The sequence below is a fragment of the Biomphalaria glabrata genome, chromosome 10 (assembly GCF_947242115.1).
Source record: "Biomphalaria glabrata chromosome 10, xgBioGlab47.1, whole genome shotgun sequence".
Lineage (NCBI taxonomy): Eukaryota > Metazoa > Mollusca > Gastropoda > Planorbidae > Biomphalaria > Biomphalaria glabrata.
Genome location: NC_074720.1, coordinates 2094298 through 2117768, shown reverse-complemented (window position 1 = coordinate 2117768; position 23471 = coordinate 2094298). Strand labels below are relative to the sequence as shown.

The 23471-nt window shown below is 38.2% G+C and overlaps 1 protein-coding gene across 1 annotated transcript in view; it reads left to right on the top strand.

Annotated features, from left to right (window-relative positions):
- Positions 1-307: 307 nt before the first annotated feature.
- The window catches only part of LOC106057856 (uncharacterized), a 43551-nt gene continuing 20387 nt past the window's right edge, over positions 308-23471 (top strand). The window contains exon 1 of the mRNA XM_013215183.2: positions 308-474. The gene's annotated coding sequence lies outside the window, so the exon portion shown is untranslated. The remainder of the gene's footprint in view (positions 475-23471) is intronic.

The window sequence follows — 23471 nt, the reverse complement described above, 5'->3', positions numbered from 1 at the left end:
TAAAATAGTCCCCCTTAAAAGCAACACGTTTATGCCGTATGAAATTTTAGCACACGCGCTGAGGTTCGATCCATGATCAGTGTCACTCACGAGACCCCCCCCCCCCCCCCCAAAAAAAAAAATAGTCGAATCCGATAATAGGCTGAAGTCAACAGCAGACGACAAGATCACACACGAGCAAGATTCCCACAGATACACGATGTACCAGTATCGCAGGGTTGAGAAGTATCGAACCGCATAATACCCGATCTGTTGTCGCGATGTCCGTGCGACGTGTTCTCTCTCTCTCTCTCTCCTCAGCTATCTCTCTCTCTCTCTCTTTCTTTTGTGTCGTGAAAACAAAACAAAAATCTGGCCAACTTGGTTGCGTTGAGATGATAAAACTATTGTTCTGTTAGGCCTTGCAGAAGTGGATACTAAGCTGAAAACATTCTTGCAATATTGTCAGTTCCATAAATCGTCTTCGCTGAATTGGTAAGTTAATTATTTAGAACTTGTTCGAAATATCTAGATCTAAATATAGCTTAGATATAAATCTAAGGCCAGAACACCATGACCATAATCTTCAAATACAAAAACAAAACCTTATCAGCATATCTAGATCTTGTGACTATCTCTAGATCCTAATAAAATGCTAGAAAAAAAGATATAAAGATAAATGCATATTTCTTGTCCCATATGCTAGGACAAATGTGTACCAATATTGCTTTGCTATCAGAGCATGAAATGGGTTGCCTGAATCAGCCACGACAACCAAAGACTTGGCATAGTTTGTCATTTATTAATATGCATGTCTAATTCAAAGATTAATCTAGGGACAATCCTACGAGGTAACGTCTGTATTTTATAACATAAGAATAAAGTATTACTCACACTTTTCTTAAGTCTTGTATTTAAATTAAATCTAGACTAGACCTATAGACTGTGTCTGCCTTTCGCTGTATATCTATCTAGACATCTCTCTATGTCACAGTCTTAGAGTATAGATATAGACCTAGCTTTCTAGACAAGAATCTAGAGTGTTCAGCGCTAAACAATAGGCTTAGCTTAATATATTGTAGAGCTTGTAGATATATAGATCTAGATCTAGGTGTCATTCGCAAGCCTGAACGAAGTTCCAATTTCTCTCGCTTCAAAAAATGAAACATCCAATCTTTCGATACAGACTGACAAGTTAAAAGGGCGGGAGGGGGGGGGGACTGTAGGCATGCAATGTAGGCCTACTCACTGCTTTCATCTAACCCAGTGTCCATTGCCTAATCACATTCAATTCACTAAAGTAGATGTATAGTCGTTTTAAAAATAAATTTTAATGCTCCTAGAAATGGATGCCTGTGAACATATATATTTGTCCGACATTCCCACTTTAAACATAATCTTCTCCTCATCCCGCCCACCCCCCTTTAAAAAAAATAATTTGGGGGACGTGACTCTGAAGACTTAAGTGCCTACCTTACGGCCTGCGGGTCATATCCGGTTTATATCGCTATTGCTATCCGGCCCCTGTGATGTTGCTAGTTCAGGCTGTCTTGAAGTCAACCAATTACTCTGCAATCGTTTGGGTGTAATTGTTCGGGTGTATTACGTGCAGTTGAACTACAACACAAACAAGAACTGGCACATCTATTGTAACAAGTGAAGAGATGTAGTCAAACGATGATGAACAAATTTACATAGATTTATTCTGATAAAAGGCCACAGTAGAAGTCTCTGTCACTAAACACGTCGTTACCCTGGAGTGTTCTATCGCTAACTGATTTTCCGGTCTCTAACCCAACATATCCCAAACGTCACTAGTCCCGTTCAATATGCGTCTACTATGGTGCGTCGCTAAATAACTAAAATAACTAACCTATATAAATAAGGTGTCTAACTCTGCAGGCGTTTGGGTGTAATTGTTCGGGTGTATTACGTATAGTTGAACAACAATCCAGATAGAACGAGACAAACATCTATTTTAACTAGTGAAGAGATGTAGTCGACTCTGATGAACAATTGTACATATGGATTTATTCTGATAAAAGGCCACAGTAGAAGTCTCTGTCACTAAACACGTCGTTACCCTGGAGTGTTCTATCGCTAACTGATTTTCCGGTCTCTAACCCAACATATCCCAAACGTCACTAGTCCCGTTCAATATGCGTCTACTATGGTGCGTCGCTAAATAACTAAAATAACTAACCTATATAAATAAGGTGTCTAACACCCCTTAATCCACATGCAGTTAGCACATAACAGTGCAGAATGAAGCCACAAAAGGCCGGCTGCAGTGCTGTGATGTGCCCGTGACTCGAGCGTTCGGAAATTGACACGGTCCCATTGCCGAAAAAAAAAAAAGGCTGAGCCCCGCTGATACAAGAGATAGATCTAGATCAATTACAGGAGATAAATGTTTACAACATGAAAAAGTTTTAATAATTTATTCATATGTTTCTTAAGTACGACTAGGTAGCTTAGTCTATAGCCAGCGGTTCTCAACCTTTTAAGCTCGGCGACCCCTTTTTACTATCCCCCACTCTGCCGCGACCCCCCCCCCTCCTCCCCAATAACATACACAGCAATAGAAGAATACACTAAATACAAACCATATTTTCGATGGTCTTAGGCGACCCCTGACAAATCTTCAATCGACCCCTCAAGGGGTCGCGACCCACAGGTTGAGAACCCCTGGTCTATACGGTTTCCGCTTATTCGATTGAAGTAAAGGAAGAGTTCTGTTAGTTGTAATGAGAAAGTATGCAAATTAAGTTGTGACAGTTTTAACAAAAGCCAGTTGTGGCAGTTTCAACAAAGCCATTTGTGGCAGTTTTAACAAAGCCAGTTGTGACAGTTTTAACAAAGCCAGTTGTGGCAGTTTTTACAAAGCTAGTTGTCGCAGTTTTATCAAAGCCAGTTGTAGCAGTTTTAACAAAGCCAGTTGTGACAGTTTTAACAAAGCCAGTTGTGACAGTTTTAACAAAGCAAGTTGTAGCAGTTTTAACAAAGCAATTTGTAGCAGTTATAACAAAGCCAGTTGTAGCAGTTTTAACAAAGCCAGTTGTGACAGTTTTAACAAAGCCAGTTGTAGCAGTTATAACAAAGTCAGTTGTAGCAGTTTTAACAAAGCCAGTTGTGACAGTATGAACATTGCCAGTTTTTTGTTACAATGTTTACAATGTCAGTATTTGGGAGAATGCGTACAGTGTCTACTAATGAGTTCTGGCGAGGCGCGAAGCTTTTCCAGCATTCTGAGTTTCAAAAATGTGTTCTCGTGGCGTCTTCAACGCACAATTTCTCCTATAAAAAATGCGAAGGTCAAGTGAAGTATACGAAAAGGTGACAGTGGCGAGTATGTACGTAACAAATAAGTTTGTCATCGTATCACCATCGTCATGTTCAACATGACGTCTTGTAGCCAGGCTGTTTTGTTCGACAAGACGTCTTGTAGCCGGGCTGTTTTGTTCAACAAGACGTCTTGTAGCCGGGCTGTTTTGTTCGACAAGACGTCTTGTAGCCGGGCTGTTTTGTTCAACAAGACGTCTTGTAGCCGGGCTGTTTTGTTCGACAAGACGTCTTGTAGCCGGGCTGTTTTGTTCAACAAGACGTCTTGTAGCCGGGCTGTTTTGTTCAACAAGACGTCTTGTAGCCGAGCTGTTTTGTTCAACAAGACGCCTTGTAGCCGGGCTGTTTTGTTCAACAAGACGCCTTGTAGCCGGGCTGTTTTGTTCAACAAGACGCCTTGTAGCCGGGCTGTTTTGTTCAACAAGACGCCTTGTAGCCGGGCTGTTTTGTTCAACAAGACGTCTTGTAGATGGGCTGTTTTGTTCAACAAGACGCCTTGTAGCCGGGCTGTTTTGTTCAACAAGACGCCTTGTAGCCGGGCTGTTTTGTTCAACAAGACGTCTTGTAGCCGAGCTGTTTTGTTCAACAAGACTTCTTGTAGCCGGGCTGTTTTGTTCAACAAGACGCCTTGTAGCCGGGCTGTTTTGTTCAACAAGACGTCTTGTAGCCGGGCTGTTTTGTTCAACAAGACTTCTTGTAGCCGGGCTGTTTTGTTCAACAAGACACCTTGTAGCCGGGCTGTTTTGTTCAACAAGACGCCTTGTAGCCGGGCTGTTTTGTTCAACAAGACGCCTTGTAGCCGGGCTGTTTTGTTCAACAAGACTTCTTGTAGCCGGGCTGTTTTGTTCAACAAGACTTCTTGTAGCCGGGCTGTTTTGTTCAACAAGACTTCTTGTAGCCGGGCTGTTTTGTTCAACAAGACGTCTTGTAGCCAAGCTGTTTTGTTCAACAAGACTTCTTGTAGCCGGGCTGTTTTGTTCAACAAGACGCCTTGTAGCCGGGCTGTTTTGTTCAACAAGACGTCTTGTAGCCGAGCTGTTTTGTTCAAAAAGACATCTTGTAGCCGGGCTGTTTTGTTCAAAAAGACATCTTGTAGCTGGGCTGTTTTGTTCAAAAAGACATCTTGTAGCTGGGCTGTTTTGTTCAAAAAGACATCTTGTAGCCGGGCTGTTTTGTTCAAAAAGACATCTTGTAGCTGGGCTGTTTTGTTTAAAAAGACATCTTGTAGCTGGGCTGTTTTGTTCAACAATACATCTTGTAGCCGGGCTGTCTTGTTCAATGAGACTTCTTGTAGCCGGGCTGTCTTGTTCAACAAGACATCTTGTAGCCGAGCTGTTTTGTTCGATAAGACGTCAGCAGAACGATAATGCGTCACTCTCTATAAAAATCTTGCCTCATTATCCAAGAAAGAAAAAGAAGAAATATTCCATTTTTCTAAACTATATCAATGTTTTGTTGTCGAGAGGCTGCTGTAAATATTTTTGCTGTGTTTCAATGAAATAGCAGAGGTGTTATTCAACTTAGCTCCCAGATTTATTTTTTTTTACATCTCCCAACCAAATGTTGCCAATCAATAACGCGCTGAAATACAAACACCTCAGGTAGTTTAGACTTACCATGGCCAATAAAGCCTCGGTTGTGTTCAAACCATGCTGATGATCTATCTACTTCTAGGGATATTATTGATGGGGCGGTAGTGTTCAAACCATGCTGATGATCTATCTACTTCTAGGGATATTATTGATGGGGCGGTAGTGTTCAAACCACGCTGATGATCTATCTACTTCTAGGGATATTATTGAAGAGGGAGATTATGTTTATTCAATTATCTTTCAAACCTTTACTGTGTTATTCTGTCCACGATTTCTCTTGGTTTAAAAAAAAAAGTTATTTTCAAGAGTAATGCCTAATAGATTTATTGGTAACGTTATTCTCGCCTACAATGCTAAGTCATAGGTGTGTTGTGGTTAATAGCAAATCACATATCACAACATATCAGTGCCTCGTTATCAGGTCAAGCTGACTTGTCAAGCTGGGCAGAGAAACAGCTTGTTTGCTGCGCACACAAAAAAACTATCAAGAGATAAAACATTTAGAGAAGACCCCCCATTATTTTTTCCGGTTATATGGACACTCTGTAAGTCATAATTCCTGGGAGCCTCATTAACTCTTTTCTCTCCGTAATTATTTAAAACATTCTAGTGGAATCAACGTTGGTATCGTCAGTTAGGAGAGAAAGAGTTTGTAAAATGTTTTACTTATTTCGGATGTTCCTTCAGAGTTGAAGATAATTACTTCCTAGTCCAAACCTCCCGCAGGACGGCGGGGGATGGGAGCGGGCAGGGTTTGAACCCGGGACCATCGATAAGTCCGAACGACAGTCCAGCGTGCAAACCGCACGACCAGGCAGCCATCCTTAAGTCCACTTTAGCAATTAGAGGGTTAAACTGATACACAAAATTACTTGGTCACAAGAGCAAGGAAAAATCCTGTTGTAAATTGACCGCTAGATCAACTTTCTTATGACATTAGCCCGTCGAAGCAGAGAAGTGTCTTGTGCTGACAAGAGACATTTTTTTCCCCTTCAGTGGACGCGCCCAGGACACAGTAATGACAACTAGCTATACGAGATCCACTCTCTCTAGTGAACAGCATGTAAGACCTAAATACGAAAGAAATGCCATAGTTAAACTTTGGGATGTACCAGAAAAGGTGGGGGGTTAAATCCACACACCAAATAAGATTTGGTTATTTTCTAAACAGTGGACATATGATATGTTGAATTTCTTTTCGGTAAAATACTAATTTTTATTTTTGCTTTAATATTAAAAACAGAGAATAGTTTGCTTTTGCATTTATGATAGAACGGCTGCCTGGTCGTGTGAAATGCGCTCTGGACTGTTGCCTCGATAGTTCCGGGGTTTGAACCCAGCCAGCAGCCATCAAAACGCCCTGAAGAAGATTTGGCCTAGAATGTAATCATCTTCAATTTTGTGTTTCGAAAACGGCTATAACTTAAAAAGATTTTCCTAGAAATTCGACAGTTTATGTAGGCCTATGCCTATGGAAAAAAAATCATTAGCTAATTGGCCTCACGGTGACAACTGGCTTTGTCGTAATGATTTTTTTTTTCAGAATTATATAATCATCTTAATATTAAATTTGTCTTGTGTCTTCTTATCATTGAAATTGTTCAGAATGATGTCAAAGGAAAAAAAAAAGGTTTTCTTTTTAAATTAGGGCCTATGTGACGCGGCTTCTACGGTAAAACTCCTTGCAATATTGAAGCAGCGTAACAAATAGAATTAGCTTCGTAAAGTAGGAATTGATTTTTTTAAAAGTTTATTCCATTCTCCAGTTAAGCATTTATGCCATATATCTTTGTTATCTTTGTAACGAAGAATTATGTTTAACTAATCTTGGATGATGCTAAGGTCATTTGTTTTTGTTTTTTTGGCCAACGGTTAACGAACAGGGTGTCTGTTACAGTCTCGGTTGACATAGCCTGTTAAATGTTCACCTCGGGTTAAGAGGGTGAAAAGACATGTGAAACTCCTGATATAGAAACAGGAAGAAATTATGACTAAATTGACTTTTAGTCAGTCAAGTAGTATCCTTCGGTCCAGGTCAGTCTAGTATCTTTTGGTCCGGTCTGGACAGTAGTGACTTAGAGAGTCAAGTAGTAATTTTGAGTTAAGAAGTATCTTTTGGGCAGTCGAAGCCAGTGGTCACTTGAGACATGTACTTCTAGTAGTTATTATTTTGTACTATTATTTTTGAAGCATCTGTTACCCGCTGTGATGCGGACGTTACTTGAAGTCTATTTTGGAGGATTTGACATGTTGGATGTATTTGATACCGCTGTTATGCGGATATGGCTGGCTGCCTGGTCGTGCGGTTTGCGCGCTGGACTGTCGTTCGGATTTATCGACGGTCGAGGGTTCAAACCCTGCCCGCTCCCATCGCCCCGTCGTCCTGCGGGAGGTTTGGGCTAGGAAGTAAACTATCTTCAACTCTGAAGGAACATCCGAAACATGTAAAACAGTTTACAAACATTTTGAGTTTTAATTTGCGGTATTATTATTATTGTCATCAAATAAACTTTATATTTTGTCTGTCAAAGTGGATTTAATTCACTCTGTAATATCTATGTTTGTCATGTATCACTTGTGACTCCAGGAAGTATGAACCCAGCATTATACGACATTCGCGACACATTAATAGTGACCAGACTCATGTGTAATATCATACTACTACGTCAACGCACACTTAACGTTGACAGTGTCATGTGGCATTACGACGACCAACCGCCTTTACTCTCCTCACCTAAAGTCAGGTACCCATTTAGAGTTGGGTTGACCCAGGGGCGACCTAAAACTCTCGAAACTCAAAATCCCAGTACTCTCGAAACTCAAAATCCCAGTAATCTCGAAACTCAAAATCCCAGTAATCTCGAAACTCAAAATCCCAGTACTCTCGAAACTCAAAATCCCAGTACTCTCGAAACTCAAAATCCCAGTAATCTCGAAACTCAAAATCCCAGTAATCTCGAAACTCAAAATCCCAGTACTCTCGAAACTCAAAATCCCAGTACTCTCGAAACTCAAAATCCGTCTTCACCGTGATTCGAACCCAGAACCCCAAGGTTCGGGGAACCAAGCGCTTAACCACTCAGCCACCGCTCCCCCAATATATTTCTATCTCAAGTTTTCTATCTACAGAAACTTCCTTGAAAACTATGCTGTTGATTAATAGATTAGAAAATAAAATCTTTATCTTCAGCTTCAAGAAAGAGATGAATGCTGGGAGGAATACAAAAATGTGATATAAATGGATGTAGATATAGGAGAATGCCTTCTGTTATTGCACTTTAGCGGACAGTACGCTATGCGTAGACCTTACTTCATATTTCCACCTGCCTCTCTCCCCTGGAGGTTTGAGAGATGGGTAGACAACTAGACATTACTTAATGTTTCCACCTCCCCCCTGTTCCCACCCCTCCCCCTGGTGGCCTGAGAGAAACTTCATTTGCCGGCTAAATAATTCACGTCTGCGTAGCTATATTTAGTAACAGTAGTCTTACATAATGCATGTGAAAGCTTACACCTGGTGCTTACATTGACTAATTAACGCGGAGAGACTGTATATAAAGAGCATACACAGTGAGAGAGCGCTGCGAGAGAGTAATTGATTGATGGATTAATTGTTGGGTTGATTGGATGTTTGATATATATATATGATACACACACACACATATATATATATATATATATATATATATATATATATATATATATATAGGCCTAAGGTTGAAGATAAAGAATAAAGAAGTTTAGGAATTTGGCTCTAGTTTTAATGTATCTTTGCAATTCTTTACCTATTACGACACACACAGATACGCAAATAACAACATAACACTATAGGTCTGCTTGATTTCAATGCAATACAAAAAGACAGCTCCTTCCAGCATTTCCCTTGAAATAAAGACTTTCGCCTATCACTTTGTCTGTTTAGCCGTTGGAGAAACACACAGGATCTGTCTTTCTCCGTTCCTTTCTGTCCTTTGCATGGGATAGAGTTTCATTCACTGACCTATCCATTCTTTAATGTGTGTTTCTCACTGTGCTGATATAGCTCAGCGCTGGCTTACAATGAGAACAGAGTATTACATTTTGTTGAATAAATATTTGATAAAAAGTATAACAATAAGATGAAATAACAATGTTAGTAATGTGAATAGTGAATCGGCATTACCTATTGCGATAGATTGAATGCTGAGATATCTATTAAATATTCTGGTAGTTACTGACTCATAGTATCGTCTTCTGGTGGCTTTGCAGTAGACTTATAAGAATTAGTCGTTCGACTCTATATTATAACACACAGACCCACAGGTTCCAACGTAGCATCTTATCTTATCTTATATAATACAGACGTTACTTCAAAAAAGAAGATGATTACGTCCTACGCGTCATGCATTTAGTCATGCATATTAACCAATGACTTAAATTCTGCCAAGTCACTGGTTTTCCTGGCTAGCTCAGGCTCTAATAGCACTAGGGAAGAAGGAGTATTTCTACAAATTTGTCCTAGCATATGGGACGAGGAATGTGCCTTTATCTTTGTGTCTTTCAGAGTATTTTATTTGATTTTGTTTCTGTATTTGAAGATTATGGTTCAGTGTTTTATGTATAATTGCTACTTTACTTTTGAGTCTTCTGTCCTGAAGGCTTTCTAAATTTAGTGATATTACTAAAGGTGTTACTCTAGTCAAATGTGAATATTCGTTTGTTATGAATCTCACTGCTCTATTTTGTGTCTGTTCCAGTTTCCAGTAGCATATATTTGTTGAGGCATAAACATAATGATTGGTCTAGGTTTTAATGGCCGCTAGCCCATTTCGTTAATTTTAATTATTTTCATATAAATCTTTGTTTTTTTTAATTTTGTTTCGTTTTTTTCCCATTGTCTTTGTCATTGACTTCACGTCTGCTCGATATTCATTTCTGCAGCTTCTCTGAAATTGCTCTTGTTTATATTTCTGGTCTTGAACCTGTATTTCATTGGTTGGTGTTCAATTCAAAAGTCTTTACCCATGTTTCTAAAAAATGAAAAAAATATTTTAAGTCTATATATACCCTGTTCTCAAGACTGTCATCGTTCTTCGAATTCTGTGTGTGCGCGCGCATGTGTGTGTATGTGTTTACTGCTTAAACTCGTCTGCTCGATATTCACTTCTGCAACGCGACGTTGTCTCTCAGAGTGTGTCGCGTGACTGGATGATTGATGTGTTTGTCACATTGAGATGTTTTCTCGGATTTAATTTTCTTGGAGAAAGATTCTCGTTCTCCTTAACCTAACTCCTTTATGGCCAATACACAACGGCGGCTCTGTTTGGTGGGTGTTGAAGTATGGTCAGTTACAGAGGCGTTGACAAGCGAGTCCCTAAAATTTTTGATTGAGTTGTTGCTTCTCTTAGTGCCCAGCTCCCCCACAGCATTGTTTTGATGCCCCGATCATCTTCCATAATGGCTCATCGCCCCCTCCCGAGCCACGGTTTAGCCTCAGTTTCCGCCCCTGAGTGTATGCATTTCAATCAATCGTGCTAGAGAATGTTGCCTGCAGCCTTAAATCAACATCGTGGCTGGTGGCATTTAATTTTTTTAGATTCCCTTCCTACCAGTAGTTGATGGAGTCAAATATTTACAATAAACTTAAACAGATGCAAGTCTAAAATGTCATAGGTTTTATAAACTGATACATGTCTGCAATTTTCTTGATGTGTCTCTATATTCTTTGTCATGTCTATGAAATAATTATGCTATAAAGCAGTGATGTCCAACCTAATTCGACCTGCGGGCCATTTTAATTTCCAACCCCCGTTTCGCGGGGGCACATCAACGAAAAGATCCGAAAACGAAGTGAAATAGGCCTAAAATCATTTGGTTAGAAACCAGTGGATCTAAAATTATATTCATTAATGGGATATTTGATGTATTTTTTACGCGTTGAAAAATGGCTTCATTTCTCTCCTTAAAATGTGACGGTGTAGCGTGCAGACTCGTTTTCATGTTTCTATTATATTTTGTTGTGTTTTTTTTTAACAGCCACACTTTCTTTATAAAACAAATATATTGGTTTATTATCATGTCCCACAAAAAAGTAAACATCCGTTCGCATTTCGAGCTAAATTCTACATTCAGAGTAATATTTCTTAAACAAATGTTAAAGGTCAAAGTACCAATCCATCATACAAAAAGTGAGGGCCCTAATGAAGGTAAAGATTCACTTTTAAACATTTTCTTCTTGGATGGGGAATTTCTACACTTTGTACCAACGTTTCGGCGGGCCGGATGGAACCACGTCGCGGGCCGGATCTGGCCCGCGGGCCGTATTTTGGGCATCACTGCTATAAAGGATGCTCGTACTTTAGTTAATTACAGTAATTAACTATTTGATTACTTGGAGAACATACACATTGCATTCTACCCAGAAAAAATGAAGAAACTAATAGTGAATAGAACAAATGAAAAAAATGGACGCGCTCTCATTCGAATCACGTGAAAGACGACTCCTATTATATAAGCTATCCCCGTCAAGATCAACGTCTAATCTTTCGCCTCAGAACCGGACACAACAGAATGAGACAACATTGGAAGTGAAATCTGCCCAAGTGGAGTGTCACCAGAGAAGGCTGACCATGTCCTTTCAAAACTGTGTTCTTTACCAAGAGGCCCGAAAAAGACACTGGCCCCAAAACAGCCCCTTTTGAAAGAAAACTATATGGAGAGCTCCCTGAATTGGAAACCACTGCGCAGTTCATCTCATATATTGGTCTAGTCATCTAAATGCTCCAACATAATAATGAGAACGAGGAAGACAAGAACTATTTGATTACATTTTGATTTCTTAAAGATCCGGATTACATTTTTTAAAGTATCAAATGCAGTTAAAAAAAAAAGGGGGGGGGGGGGAGAAGATCAAGTGATATGGAGAAATGTTGGGGCGAAGAAATGAAAAGTAAGACTTTTAAGAAAAGGACGATTGAGAGAAGTTTAAATAAAAAGGTAAAGTAAAGGTAAAAGACGCTGAAGATCACTGCTGCACACTAAATCTCACACATTTATTTTGTCTTAAACAATAAACTTAAGCCTTTTAGGCTGAAATCTGCTCAAACATTCCTGCATTTTAAAAGATGCATACCTTATCTTATCTTATCTTATCTTATCTTATCTAGAGTTCCGAAACATCACAGACCTCTTGACAGAACGAGGATGTAATGTTATAAGTCCTGCCACACCCCCCCCCCCCCCGAAAAAAACACACACATCTTTTTTTTTTCTTTGCAAAATGTTTATTTAAAAAAATAATAATAACATTAGGAAGTTAGCTAATATTTGTAGTAATGGGTTGAAAAAAGAAGGGGCCTGGGGCTGATTCGTAGAACGCTTGGCTTCCGGAAAAAGGCTTCACGGGTTCGAATCCTGGCGAAGACTAAGATTTTTTATTTCGGGATCTTTAGGTCGCTTTTGAGTCCACCCAGCTCTAATATTTATAAGTTGGGGAGAAGTAAAGGCAGTTGAACGTTGTGCTGGCCACATGACGCCCTATTTAACCGTGAGCCACATAAACAGATGACCTTTACGTCATCTGCCCTATAAATCGAAAAATGGGAACATAGGAACTGAATATGGTTTACGAAAAAATTTATCAAGAAAACTATTACATCATGGAGCTATTCTGTAAACTGTGAGATGTTCGGCCAAGTGGCGTACACCGCGAGGGCTCGAGTTTAAATCCACTTGTAGACTTGGAAATGTTAATTCGAGATTGGACTCGGCAGAGTTGTGATGGCTGAGTCTGAGCGACAAAAGACAGCACGGAACCCTTCTCCCTGAAACACATGTCAACTAGAGATTGGACGACTGAGAATGGTCTAGGATCTTGAAGAACCCACTATACAACAGCAATAAGCAATGATAACAATTGCTTATTAAATGGTGACAATGGTGGCCTCATTGTAATAACCTGTTTCCGGTGATGACTTGTGTTCTGTTTAGACATCTCTTGGATGACGCATGTTTATGCCCGTCCATGAAATGGACATGTCATGACACTAATTGTCACACGCACTGGCACAGTGTTAACTACTAGACCGGTTACAGCGCATTGGCACTACACTGTCTCATTGGTTCGCTGGATGGAAAGGTGAAGGTGAAACTCGACTGCGGTCACGCGTACTGGTCATTATAGTCCATTACTAGTCATGTCTAATTTGAGAAGATGACGAATGGACCTCATTCACCAACCGTAAACAAACAACATTTAGCCACGTGATGCTCTATCTCTTCTATATAATTTACGATCTAATGTTTAATTCATGATGGTTGTCACGTGACAGTTTTTTTTCCGTTGTTTTATCAATAAGATCACGTGACTAAATGTTGTTTGTTTATGATTGGTGAATGAGGTCCAATGGGTGGACGAGAATAGCACACTGATCTTATTTGTGCTAAAATCTATTATTTTTGTTATTTAATATTGAACTGTACACAAATATAATAAACCAAACTAACAACAAAAATGCCTTTATTTTAAGAAAGGAAATTAATCTAACCATTGCAATCACAATTGACAGTAATACAATTTGCTTTATTCTAAAGCTGTAGCATTATTACTATTCCTCTTATCAGTTTGGCAACTCTTCATGGGAGGTTGGTGGACACTGCCTGGACACGGATCTCGAAAACGGCTTTAACATTTTTTCTTAGATATTTGTCAGCTCACGTTTATTTTGGAGAAAAAAATACTAGCTATTTTTTTTTTTGCACATGAAAATCTCTGGTTTGAACATTATAATGTTTAAAATAATATAATCATCTTTATCTCTTTGTCTTTATCTCTTTATCATCTTTATAATCATCACCCAATTGTGCTATATCTTAAACACTGGTCAGTGGAAATTTCCGCATATATTCACTGTTGAGTGAAGAGGTGAACAAACAGGCCACAATAAGTTCAGGATAGAGAGATCATTAGCTGAATGGACTACAGAATTCATTTTTGATAATATATACATGTATGTGATACTCACACGATTTATTATTACACAATATCAAAACTATATCTTCTTGCTTGATCCAGTTTTTCTAGTCTAGACTTTTAATGTTTCCAAGTCTGGATCTATTTAACAAAACTAAAATTTTCGATACTCTTATACATTGGGGTGTGGAGGGGGAGACTCGAGCGAGGTAAGCGATTTTCTTTTTTTTTTTTTTCTATCATTCTTTAGTTGTTGAAAGGGAAGTAATCGCTCTTACAAAAACTCTTCAGCTTCATAAAAGTAGGAATTGTTTTGTTTTTGTTTGTTTGTTTACGTCAGTGTTTCCTAAACCTTGTTCCGTGGAACCCCGGTGTGTTCCGCGAGACCTGAATTAGGTGTTCCGCGAAATACTGGAATAATTAACAAGTAGGCCACCACGTGAATTCATCTCTCTCAAAAAAAAACAAAAAGAAAGTAACTTGTTCCGCTAAATACTCCGAAAGTGCAAAATGTTCCGTTAGGTGAGAAGTTTGGGAACCGCTAGTTTGTTTTTTTTTACTTGTTCTGCGTCCTATTTCATGAGATAAAAGTTGTAAGATGTTGACCCATTCTAAATTTAACATCTTCACTGACCAGTTACAACATTAGCGATGCTCTTAAAATCTTTGAAAAATAAAAAAAAAATGACCATTAAAATTGTTCTGGGTTAAACTGGTGCATTATTGATTTTTATTTTTGTTTTTAAATTTGGGAACTTACTAATGGAAACGTCATTTGAAACTAATTGCTCTGAGGCCTATGACTCACCTTGTCCCAACCCAATCACTTGAGATTTGGTATCTGCTGCTGACTCTGGTCGTGCGGTTTGCGCGCTGGACTGTCGTTCGGATTTATCGACGGTCGAGGGTTCAAACCCTGCCCGCTCCCATCCCCCGTCGTCCTGCGGGAGGTTTGGACTAGGAAGTAAACTATCTTCAACTCTGAAGGAACATCCGAAACATGTAAAACAAACATGTATAGCTTAGGCATAAGTAGAAAATGGCTTTAAAAGTATAACTAAAAAAAGGGAGGGGGGAGGATAATTCATCAGGAGCTTAGATAAAAGTCAGCAGCTAGTTAAGTATTCACTTAAGATTTTCTTTTTATTTAGTCTCTGTAGGATTGCCAACTCGAGTCGACTTCAATGAAGTAGCCAAGCGGTTTGTGTCACTCATCCATAAACGTCTCATACCTTATAATTTAATAAGCCTAACGAAATATGACATTATTTAAGTTAAGGACAGGATGGCTGCCTGTTCGTGTGGTTTGCGCGGTGGACTGTCGCTCGGACTTACCGATGGTCCCGGGCTCAAACCCTGCCCACTCCCAACTCCCCGTCGTCCTGCGGAGGTTTGGACCCGGAAGTAAATTATCTTCCATTCTGAAGGAACATCCGAAACATGGAAAAGAAACAAACAACATAACAACAGTCTTCTTTCTATTATGCCAAGAGAAACCTTCATTTCATTAGATTAGTTGGTAGGCCCACCTTAACCTGCGTTGTCTGTGGACGGGAGACTCTCCAAAATATGGCTCCACAGCCACATGAGGAAGTGTGCTCTGAGATGAACCATAGTCGTTCTACGACTGAAGGAGGCCAATGAAAAGGTAGGCCTACTATACTACAAGTTTCCACTTTTGTGACTTGCTCATTTACTGCAACTTCGGTCTAGAATAAGTTCAACATTTTAACTGACTGGACATTTTGTTAAAACTATGAAATGTGGAATGTGTGGCTAAGGGGCATGCACCGCTTGGCTACCTGTCTAGGGGGTTTGAGTTCGAATCCCAAATCGTGCTGAGTTGTGTTTGCTGAAAGCCTAACATGCAGACGGAAACCTGCTCCAAGATACACCCCCCCCCCCGCCTTTCCCCTTCCTGCTGAAACGTAGATGAGGTCTGCTGTGTCAGTGGTCAGGTAATAATGCTGGACGAGGACCTGACACATATGTGTATCGTCTATTCGATAGTCCCGAGTTCCAACCTGTCCAATATGTACCATTCTTACTACAAGTTTTCTCTTCATCTCGTGTGGTCTAAATTTCATAAAGCATGCACAAGTCTTAAACATTTTGGGAACTAAGATAAAAGGTTCAAACCTACATTCAGTAGGTTTACTTTCAATTTCAGACCAGTGTTGGCCCAGCGTCAGAGCATATTTGAACTGTGCACAAAACTTGAGATCGATTCCTACTAATTAAGCCTGCTCTAACCTGAAACTAGTTCGGAATACTGCGATCTATCAATTACTTCAAACCACTTTCAGTGATAATTTGAATACTTTCATAGTTTAATGTGCTGTATTTTTAAATTCACTTCTATACAATTTTGTTTTCTAATCTTTTCTTCAGATCTCTCTGAACTTGCCAAACGGGCGAATTTCTATTTCAAAAGATTCATCTTACTGTATCCACATTTAACAAGTCACTTTTCTCTTGCAATATAACAAAAAAAAAACTTTTTACTGAATCTCAAATAAATTTCTGTTATCAATTGAATTTAAGCCTCCTAATCAATTTTAGTTAAGTGTCTTATCTTCTTTAGTTAATCATTCTTATAAACTTTTATTAAGCCTCCTTATTTATTTTAATTTAGCCTGCTTAATAACTTACATTAAGCCCCCTAATATACTTAAAATAAGCCCCCCTGATCGACATTTAAACAAAGTAATGGCTCATTCTGGAACGTTTTAAAGTAAAACAAATCAGCGACACTTCCTGTAAGACGCGAGGATGAACAGAGCGGAAGGACACTGCAATTAGAGACTCTATTCAGACAATTTTTACGGGGTTTTTTTTTTGGAGAATCGATAATTCTGCTCAGTAGTGCGCTGGGGTTTCTGGGTGTCCAGAGTGTTCTTAACCATCGCTAGTCCACCCTGAGGTCAAAGCCCTGAGGTCAAGGTTTTGGGGGCTGAGGGAAATGTGAATAATTTATTCTTGTCACGTGATTGACTGTTGCTTTATATAGAATGTGTGTACGAGAGAGATATAAAGGGATATACCATTGGAGGAAGGAGAGATAGAGAAGCAAAGATATAGAAGGACAGAGAGAGAGAGAGAGCGAGACAAGATCCGACAAGCAGAGAGAAAATGAGAGAGAGAGTGTGTGTGTGAAAAGAAGAGGAAGGATAAGAGTGAAAGAGAACAAAATGACAGCAAGATAAAGAGAGGGGCGTGTGAGAGAATAAGAGAAAAAAAAGAATGAGAAATGAAAGAGAAAGAGTATACTTGGTATTTAGAGAGAAAGAGTATACTTGATTTTTAGAGAGAAAGAGTATACTTGATATTTAGAGAGAAAGAGTATACTTGATATTTAAAGAGAAAGAGTATACTTGGTATTTAGAGAGAAAGAGTATACTTGGTATTTAGAGAGAAAGAGTATACTTGGTATCTAGAGAGAAAGAGTATACTTGGTATTTAAAGAGAAAAAGTATATTTGGTATTTAGAGATAAAGAGTACACTTAGTATTTAAAGAGAAAGAGTATACTTGGTACTTAGAAAGAGTATACTTGATATTTAGAGAGAAAGAGTATACTTGGTATTTAAAGAGAAAGAGTATACTTGGTATTTAAAGAGAAAGAGTATACTTGGTATTTAAAGAGAAAGAGTATACTTGGTATTTAAAGAGAAAGAGTATACTTGGTATTTAAAGAGAAAGAGTATACTTGGTATTTAAAGAGAAAGAGTATACTTGGTATTTAAAGAGAAAGAGTATACTTGGTATTTAAAGAGAAAGAGTATACTTGGTATTTAAAGAGAAAGAGTATACTTGGTATTTAAAGAGAAAGAGTATACTTGGTATTTAAAGAGAAAGAGTATACTTGGTATTTAAAGAGAAAGAGTATACTTGGTATTTAAAGAGAAAGAGTATACTTGGTATTTAAAGAGAAAGAGTATACTTGGTATTTAAAGAGAAAGAGTATACTTGGTATTTAAAGAGAAAGAGTATACTTGGTATTTAAAGAGAAAGAGTATACTTGGTATTTAAAGAGAAAGAGTATACTTGGTATTTAAAGAGAAAGAGTATACTTGATATTTAGAAAATTGCATGTTCTTGTTCTCCCATTTAAAAAGTTTCTCAAAAAGAAGTTTCGTGAATTTCATTTCTTGGTTGGCTAAAAACATTTGCTCTAGCTCTTTTCAGATATTAATGTTGTTTTATATATATATATAGTTCATTCGCATTCTGGACTTGACTTTATATGTATGAATTTTGTTTATTAGGAAATACTTATCTTTGTACGCCTTTATATAGTCACAGTATGGTAGGTACATCTAGACCTATATATGCCAACTGAATGCTTTGTTTTTCAATGATCTAATTGACGTCTATCACTTGAGACAGAAACAAGTGAACTAGAAATTACGTCAATGGCAGATTAGCTGTTTTGGGGGAAAAAAAAACGCTTTGTCATCTTGCGAGTAAAAGAAGATAAAAAAAGAAAAAAAATAGCTTTTTTTATCTAGATGTAAATGTTGGGTTTAAAAACTTAAGTAACCACATACATAGGCCATTAAGTAGCTTTAAAAAGTTTGTTTTTTTTAAAGAAATTTTTTCCTTGATAAATCTGATGTCTCTTTGTTAGAGCGATTACTTTGCTTTTCACATGATAATGATATGATAATGAATGATAGATTGAAAAAAAATAGAACATTTTTAAAGCCGCCATACCTCCCTCCCCCCCCCACCCCCCATGGAAAAAATTCCTGGTTAAGTGCTTCTATAGACAGCTAATAAAAATCGAATGATAGGCATAGAGATCAAGAAGGCAGTGCACAAAATGTATTTTTAATTAAGGTGATATCATCTCACTCTTGTCTGTCTGGTAAAAAGTTTGTACACGTTATTTCTCCCACACCCAATCTCGGATCAAGTTGAAATTTTGCAGAATTATTTCTTGTACCTGACAAAACAAGAATCAGAAGAAAAGAAAAATCCTACTTGAATGATATGGTGGTATAAGTTGAATTAGTTCCCTTGAGACACGAGCCATAGAGTGAACTAGTTTTTTTTATGCTTTTAAAAAGCGATCACGCGGACATTCAAACAGATACCTCCTTCTTCCCCCCCCCCCCCACCTCCTTTCCCAACTAGTCCATTCAAGTGTTAAAATCATAACGCTTCTTAGAAAAGATAAAAGCCTGAAATTGCGCTAAATAAAAACAATTGGTAAAAATATTTCTAATCGTGCAGATTTATTATTGTTAGTCTAGATCTATTTAAAAATCTATTGAAATGACTGATCCAAACTAATTGATACAATTACACTTAATATAGTTTTTTTTTAAAATAATTTTATTGTTGTATTTCTTGTTTTATATTTTAATTTAACTATTTAATGAAATCATCTTTGAATACCCGCTGATGTATGTATGTTCCCAGATATAGATTGTCTAGATCTCAAGCCAAATTTAAATTATTTTTTTTTAAGCTTTGAAAAATTATAACGTTCAGACCAGCGTTATCCCAGCGTGGCCAATCAGAAAATATTTTTCCCCCTTAAAATATACATTAGTGTAATTTTTTTTTAGGAAAATCGTTACAGCCGTTTTCGAGAACCATGTCCGCCCATGTTTTTTTTTTAGACCTGATGAAGAATTTACAAACTGAATAAAGGAATTGTTGAAAAACACTTAAGGACAAAAACTGTTGCAAAGTGTTTCACTGAATTGTTTTTTAACTTCTTTGGCATGCCTAAATTGTGATATTTCCTTAATATCGTCTGATTATTGCTAATACCTGTATTACCTCCCTCGATGGCCACCAAACCACAGCGCCATCTTGAAATCCAAGACCTCTTTGTGTTTTTTTAAGTCCGAAGATCTTCGTCAGCTGTTCGTAACATCGCGTAGAGATTATCTCTCCACTTTGACCAACAAAACGTGTACGCTAGTAGCCTGCATTGGTGGGATCAATACATTGGCTTTAAGAGTTTGTTGAAGCTTTAACCCGAGTGTGTAGACCAGTTTGCGTGTGTGTGTAATAGTGTGTTTGTGAATGTGTCTTGTATTGATACTCGGCTATCAAGTCGTAATGCAGGCCGTCGAGTTTGTTTTTCTAAAGACCGCTTGGCGTTTTAAGAGTTTACGTCATAAAAGCATTTCGCGTTTTTATGAAGTGGAGATTTTCATCTATGGCGGACAGCTAGCTATTTGGCGTATCCGGTGTATAGAATAAAAGAAAATGTTGAAAAGCTATGTATTTTTACAAGCAGACGATAGATTGAGGCCATTTTTAGCACATATCTAAGCACTTTAGTGTAGCACTAAGTAATTTGATATTATTTAGTTGGCGTCTTTGACATAGGTTTGTTTGTCTATTTATTTAAAAAATTTTCTAACGTTTTTCATTAGGTTACTTTATATCGCCGTCACGTTTTTTTTTTATCGCTTTCTCTTTTTAGCGGCCCCCCGAAAGGGGAATAGACGCTATTAGTTTTGTGTGGTCTGTCTGTCTGACCGTCCGTCCGTCCCGTTGAGTTCTCGTAAACTAGAAGAGATATTGAAAATCCGACATCATGATATCTTATACCTTTCAAAGTTCTAATGCAACGGCTACTTTTTTCTTTTCTGAAAGCGAAAAATTTAAATTTTTAAAAATCAACTATGCAAGCTGTTTTTTCGTAAAATTACACACTTTTTACAACTGTTCACTATTAATAGTAACAAACACGGGAAGCTATTTAGTAAGAGAGACAACTATTTACCATAATTTTAATACATTTATGCAAACGGTTTTAGATTTTTTGTCAAAAAAAGTTTCTTTACAAATGTATTGCTAAGTTATATAAGTTCTGTTATACTAAATACTACATGTAAAAAAAAATTTTTTACTTTTTTTAAAGAGAAAAAAATGTATTTAATATGTATATAAGTGGAATATAATTTAAAACAACAATTAATAGTAGTTTTTCATATTAACTCATCGCACTACTATTGCAAATACAGAAACAGTACACTTAACCAAAGGAATTTTACTTTTTTACGGAAATGTTGTTGTTTTTCCTTAGTCTTTGAATAAGAGATTGGCCCTTTACAAAACAATTACATCAATTAGATAATCATTATATGACATCACTTAGACCAGGTTCACATCCAACGTCACTTTCACCTATCCCTTGGTCTGCTGGACCGTTGGGGCACCACATAAGATCGGTCAACTTTCTTTCTCCTTTCGTCTCTGTCTTTAGCCTTTTAGAGAATCTCATTCTGATATTCTTTCTGAAAATATTTATAACCTGCCTTTTTACCTGCCTGGGTGGACCACTTCTGTGGCCGATTTTGAGTTTGTGTTTCCACCAATTTGAAAACTCAAATTTTTAACGAGATTACGGTATTTCACATTGGTTTTGAAAATTACAAATAATGAAATTATGAAATGAGAACTGACGTTTATTTTTTCTGTATTGCTTCTAGTAGTTTCGAGTTTCTACACAGAAGAGTAAAAATTTTATTTAAAAAAAAAAATGTTACATGTTTTACATGTTTTGGATGTTCTTTTGGAGTTGAAGATAATCTACAACCTAGCCCATACCTTCTGCAGTACGACGGGGAATGGGAGGGGGGCAGGATATGAACCAGGAACTGTCTAGACGACCGAACGACAGTCCAGCATGCATTGCGCACGACCAGGCGGTGGATTATTAATTTCCGGTAGAAGAAAACTAGAGAACTTTTTAATTTTATTTGAAATTAAAGGACTCTAAATAGGGGAGATAAGCATTAACTAAGGTCCATTCAGTCCATACGTTTCAAGATGTATGCTTTTGTGATTCTATTACTGAATTATAAAAATGCAAGGTTTATCTACCCCTTTTTCTTTATAAAACAAAATTGATTAACTAATTGTTTGTTTTTTTATGTCATGGACAACGAAAAATTATGCAAAATTTCAACTTGATCCAAGAATGAGAAGGGGGAGACTGACTGAATGTAAACGAATCCACGCAGACGTCAATCACGTCACCGACGGAGTGAGTTAATGTAAGCTTTGTTAAAAATGAATACAAAATTATTTCATAAAAAGGAAACTTTGCCTTTTCAATAATCCACTCAAGGAGATTAGAAAGCCTACTAAGCTTGGGGGACCTGGGTTTATTTGAAGACAGGAAGATGTTCACATCTCAGTAAATCGAGAAATTGGGTGGGGGGGGCAGTGCAAAGTGTGGAGCCATTTTTCTCTTATCTCTTACACTGATTCTAACCTGACGACATCGTGCAAGCGAAAATCAAACGAGACTTTTGTCTGCAGACTCCCGACAGGGAGTGACGTGAAGTGGGAGTATCAAAAACATAAACGCCTGAAGAAACGAATTAAGTCTAATTGGTCTATTATGTCGGAAGGTTTAGACAATTATCTTACGTTGGCCTCCTGCAGACGTAGAGCGACTATAGTTCATCTCGAACTTAGCGAGATGAGAGCCTGGGCATTGTTTATGGTCGGAACGATGTCACCCACACAAGAGGTGCCCCCCCTCTCCGCGCAGCTGATGTGACCAAAGGAACGGAATTATCTTATGACTTGTACAGATAGTGAAAATGTAACGAGCTATTATGACCCCCCCCCTCCCCCAATGAAAAAAAAATGTCGCCACTGGTGAACACATAGTATTGTTATAAATGAATTAGTGACGCGGGTAAGGGCGGCCATGGGTGACTGGGCAACACATCATCGGACCGAGCTCATCGCACTATGGAGACGTGTGAAAGACCATTCGCGAACGTTAGTCCAGTGTGACTGTTAGTTCACTGTTACTGTTAGCCCACTGTTACTGTTAGTCCACTGTTAGTCCACAGTTACTGTTAGTCCACTGTTACTGTTAGTCCACTGTTAGTCCACAGTTACTGTTAGTCCACTGTTAGTCCACTGTTAGTCCACTGTTAGTCCACAGTTACTGTTAGTCCACTGTTAGTCCACTGTTAGTCCACAGTTACTGTTAGTCCACTGTTAGTCCACAGTTACTGTTAGTCCACTGTTAGTCCACTGTTAGTCCACTGTTACTGTTAGTCCACTGTTAGTCCACTGTTACTGTTAGTTCACTGTTACTGTTAGCCCACTGTTACTGTTAGCCCACTGTTACTGTTAGTTCACTGTTAGTCCACTGTTAGTTCACTGTTACTGTTAGTCCACTGTTACTGTTAGTCCACTGTTACTGTTAGTTCACTGTTACTGTTAGCCCACTGTTACTGTTAGTCCACTGTTACTGTTAGTTCACTGTTAGTCCACTGTTAGTTCACTGTTACTGTTAGTCCACTGTTAGTCCACTGTTACTGTTAGCCCACTGTTACTGTTAGTCCACTGTTACTGTTAGTCCACTGTTAGTCCACTGTTACTGTTAGTCCACTGTTACTGTTAGTCCACTGTTAGTCCACTGTTAGTCCACTGTTAGTCCACAGTTAGTCCACTGTTAGTCCACTGTTAGTCCACTGTTAGTCCACAGTTACTGTTAGTCCACTGTTAGTCCACAGTTACTGTTAGTCCACTGTTAGTCCACAGTTACTGTTAGTCCACTGTTAGTCCACTGTTAGTCCACTGTTAGTCCACTGTTAGTCCACTGTTACTGTT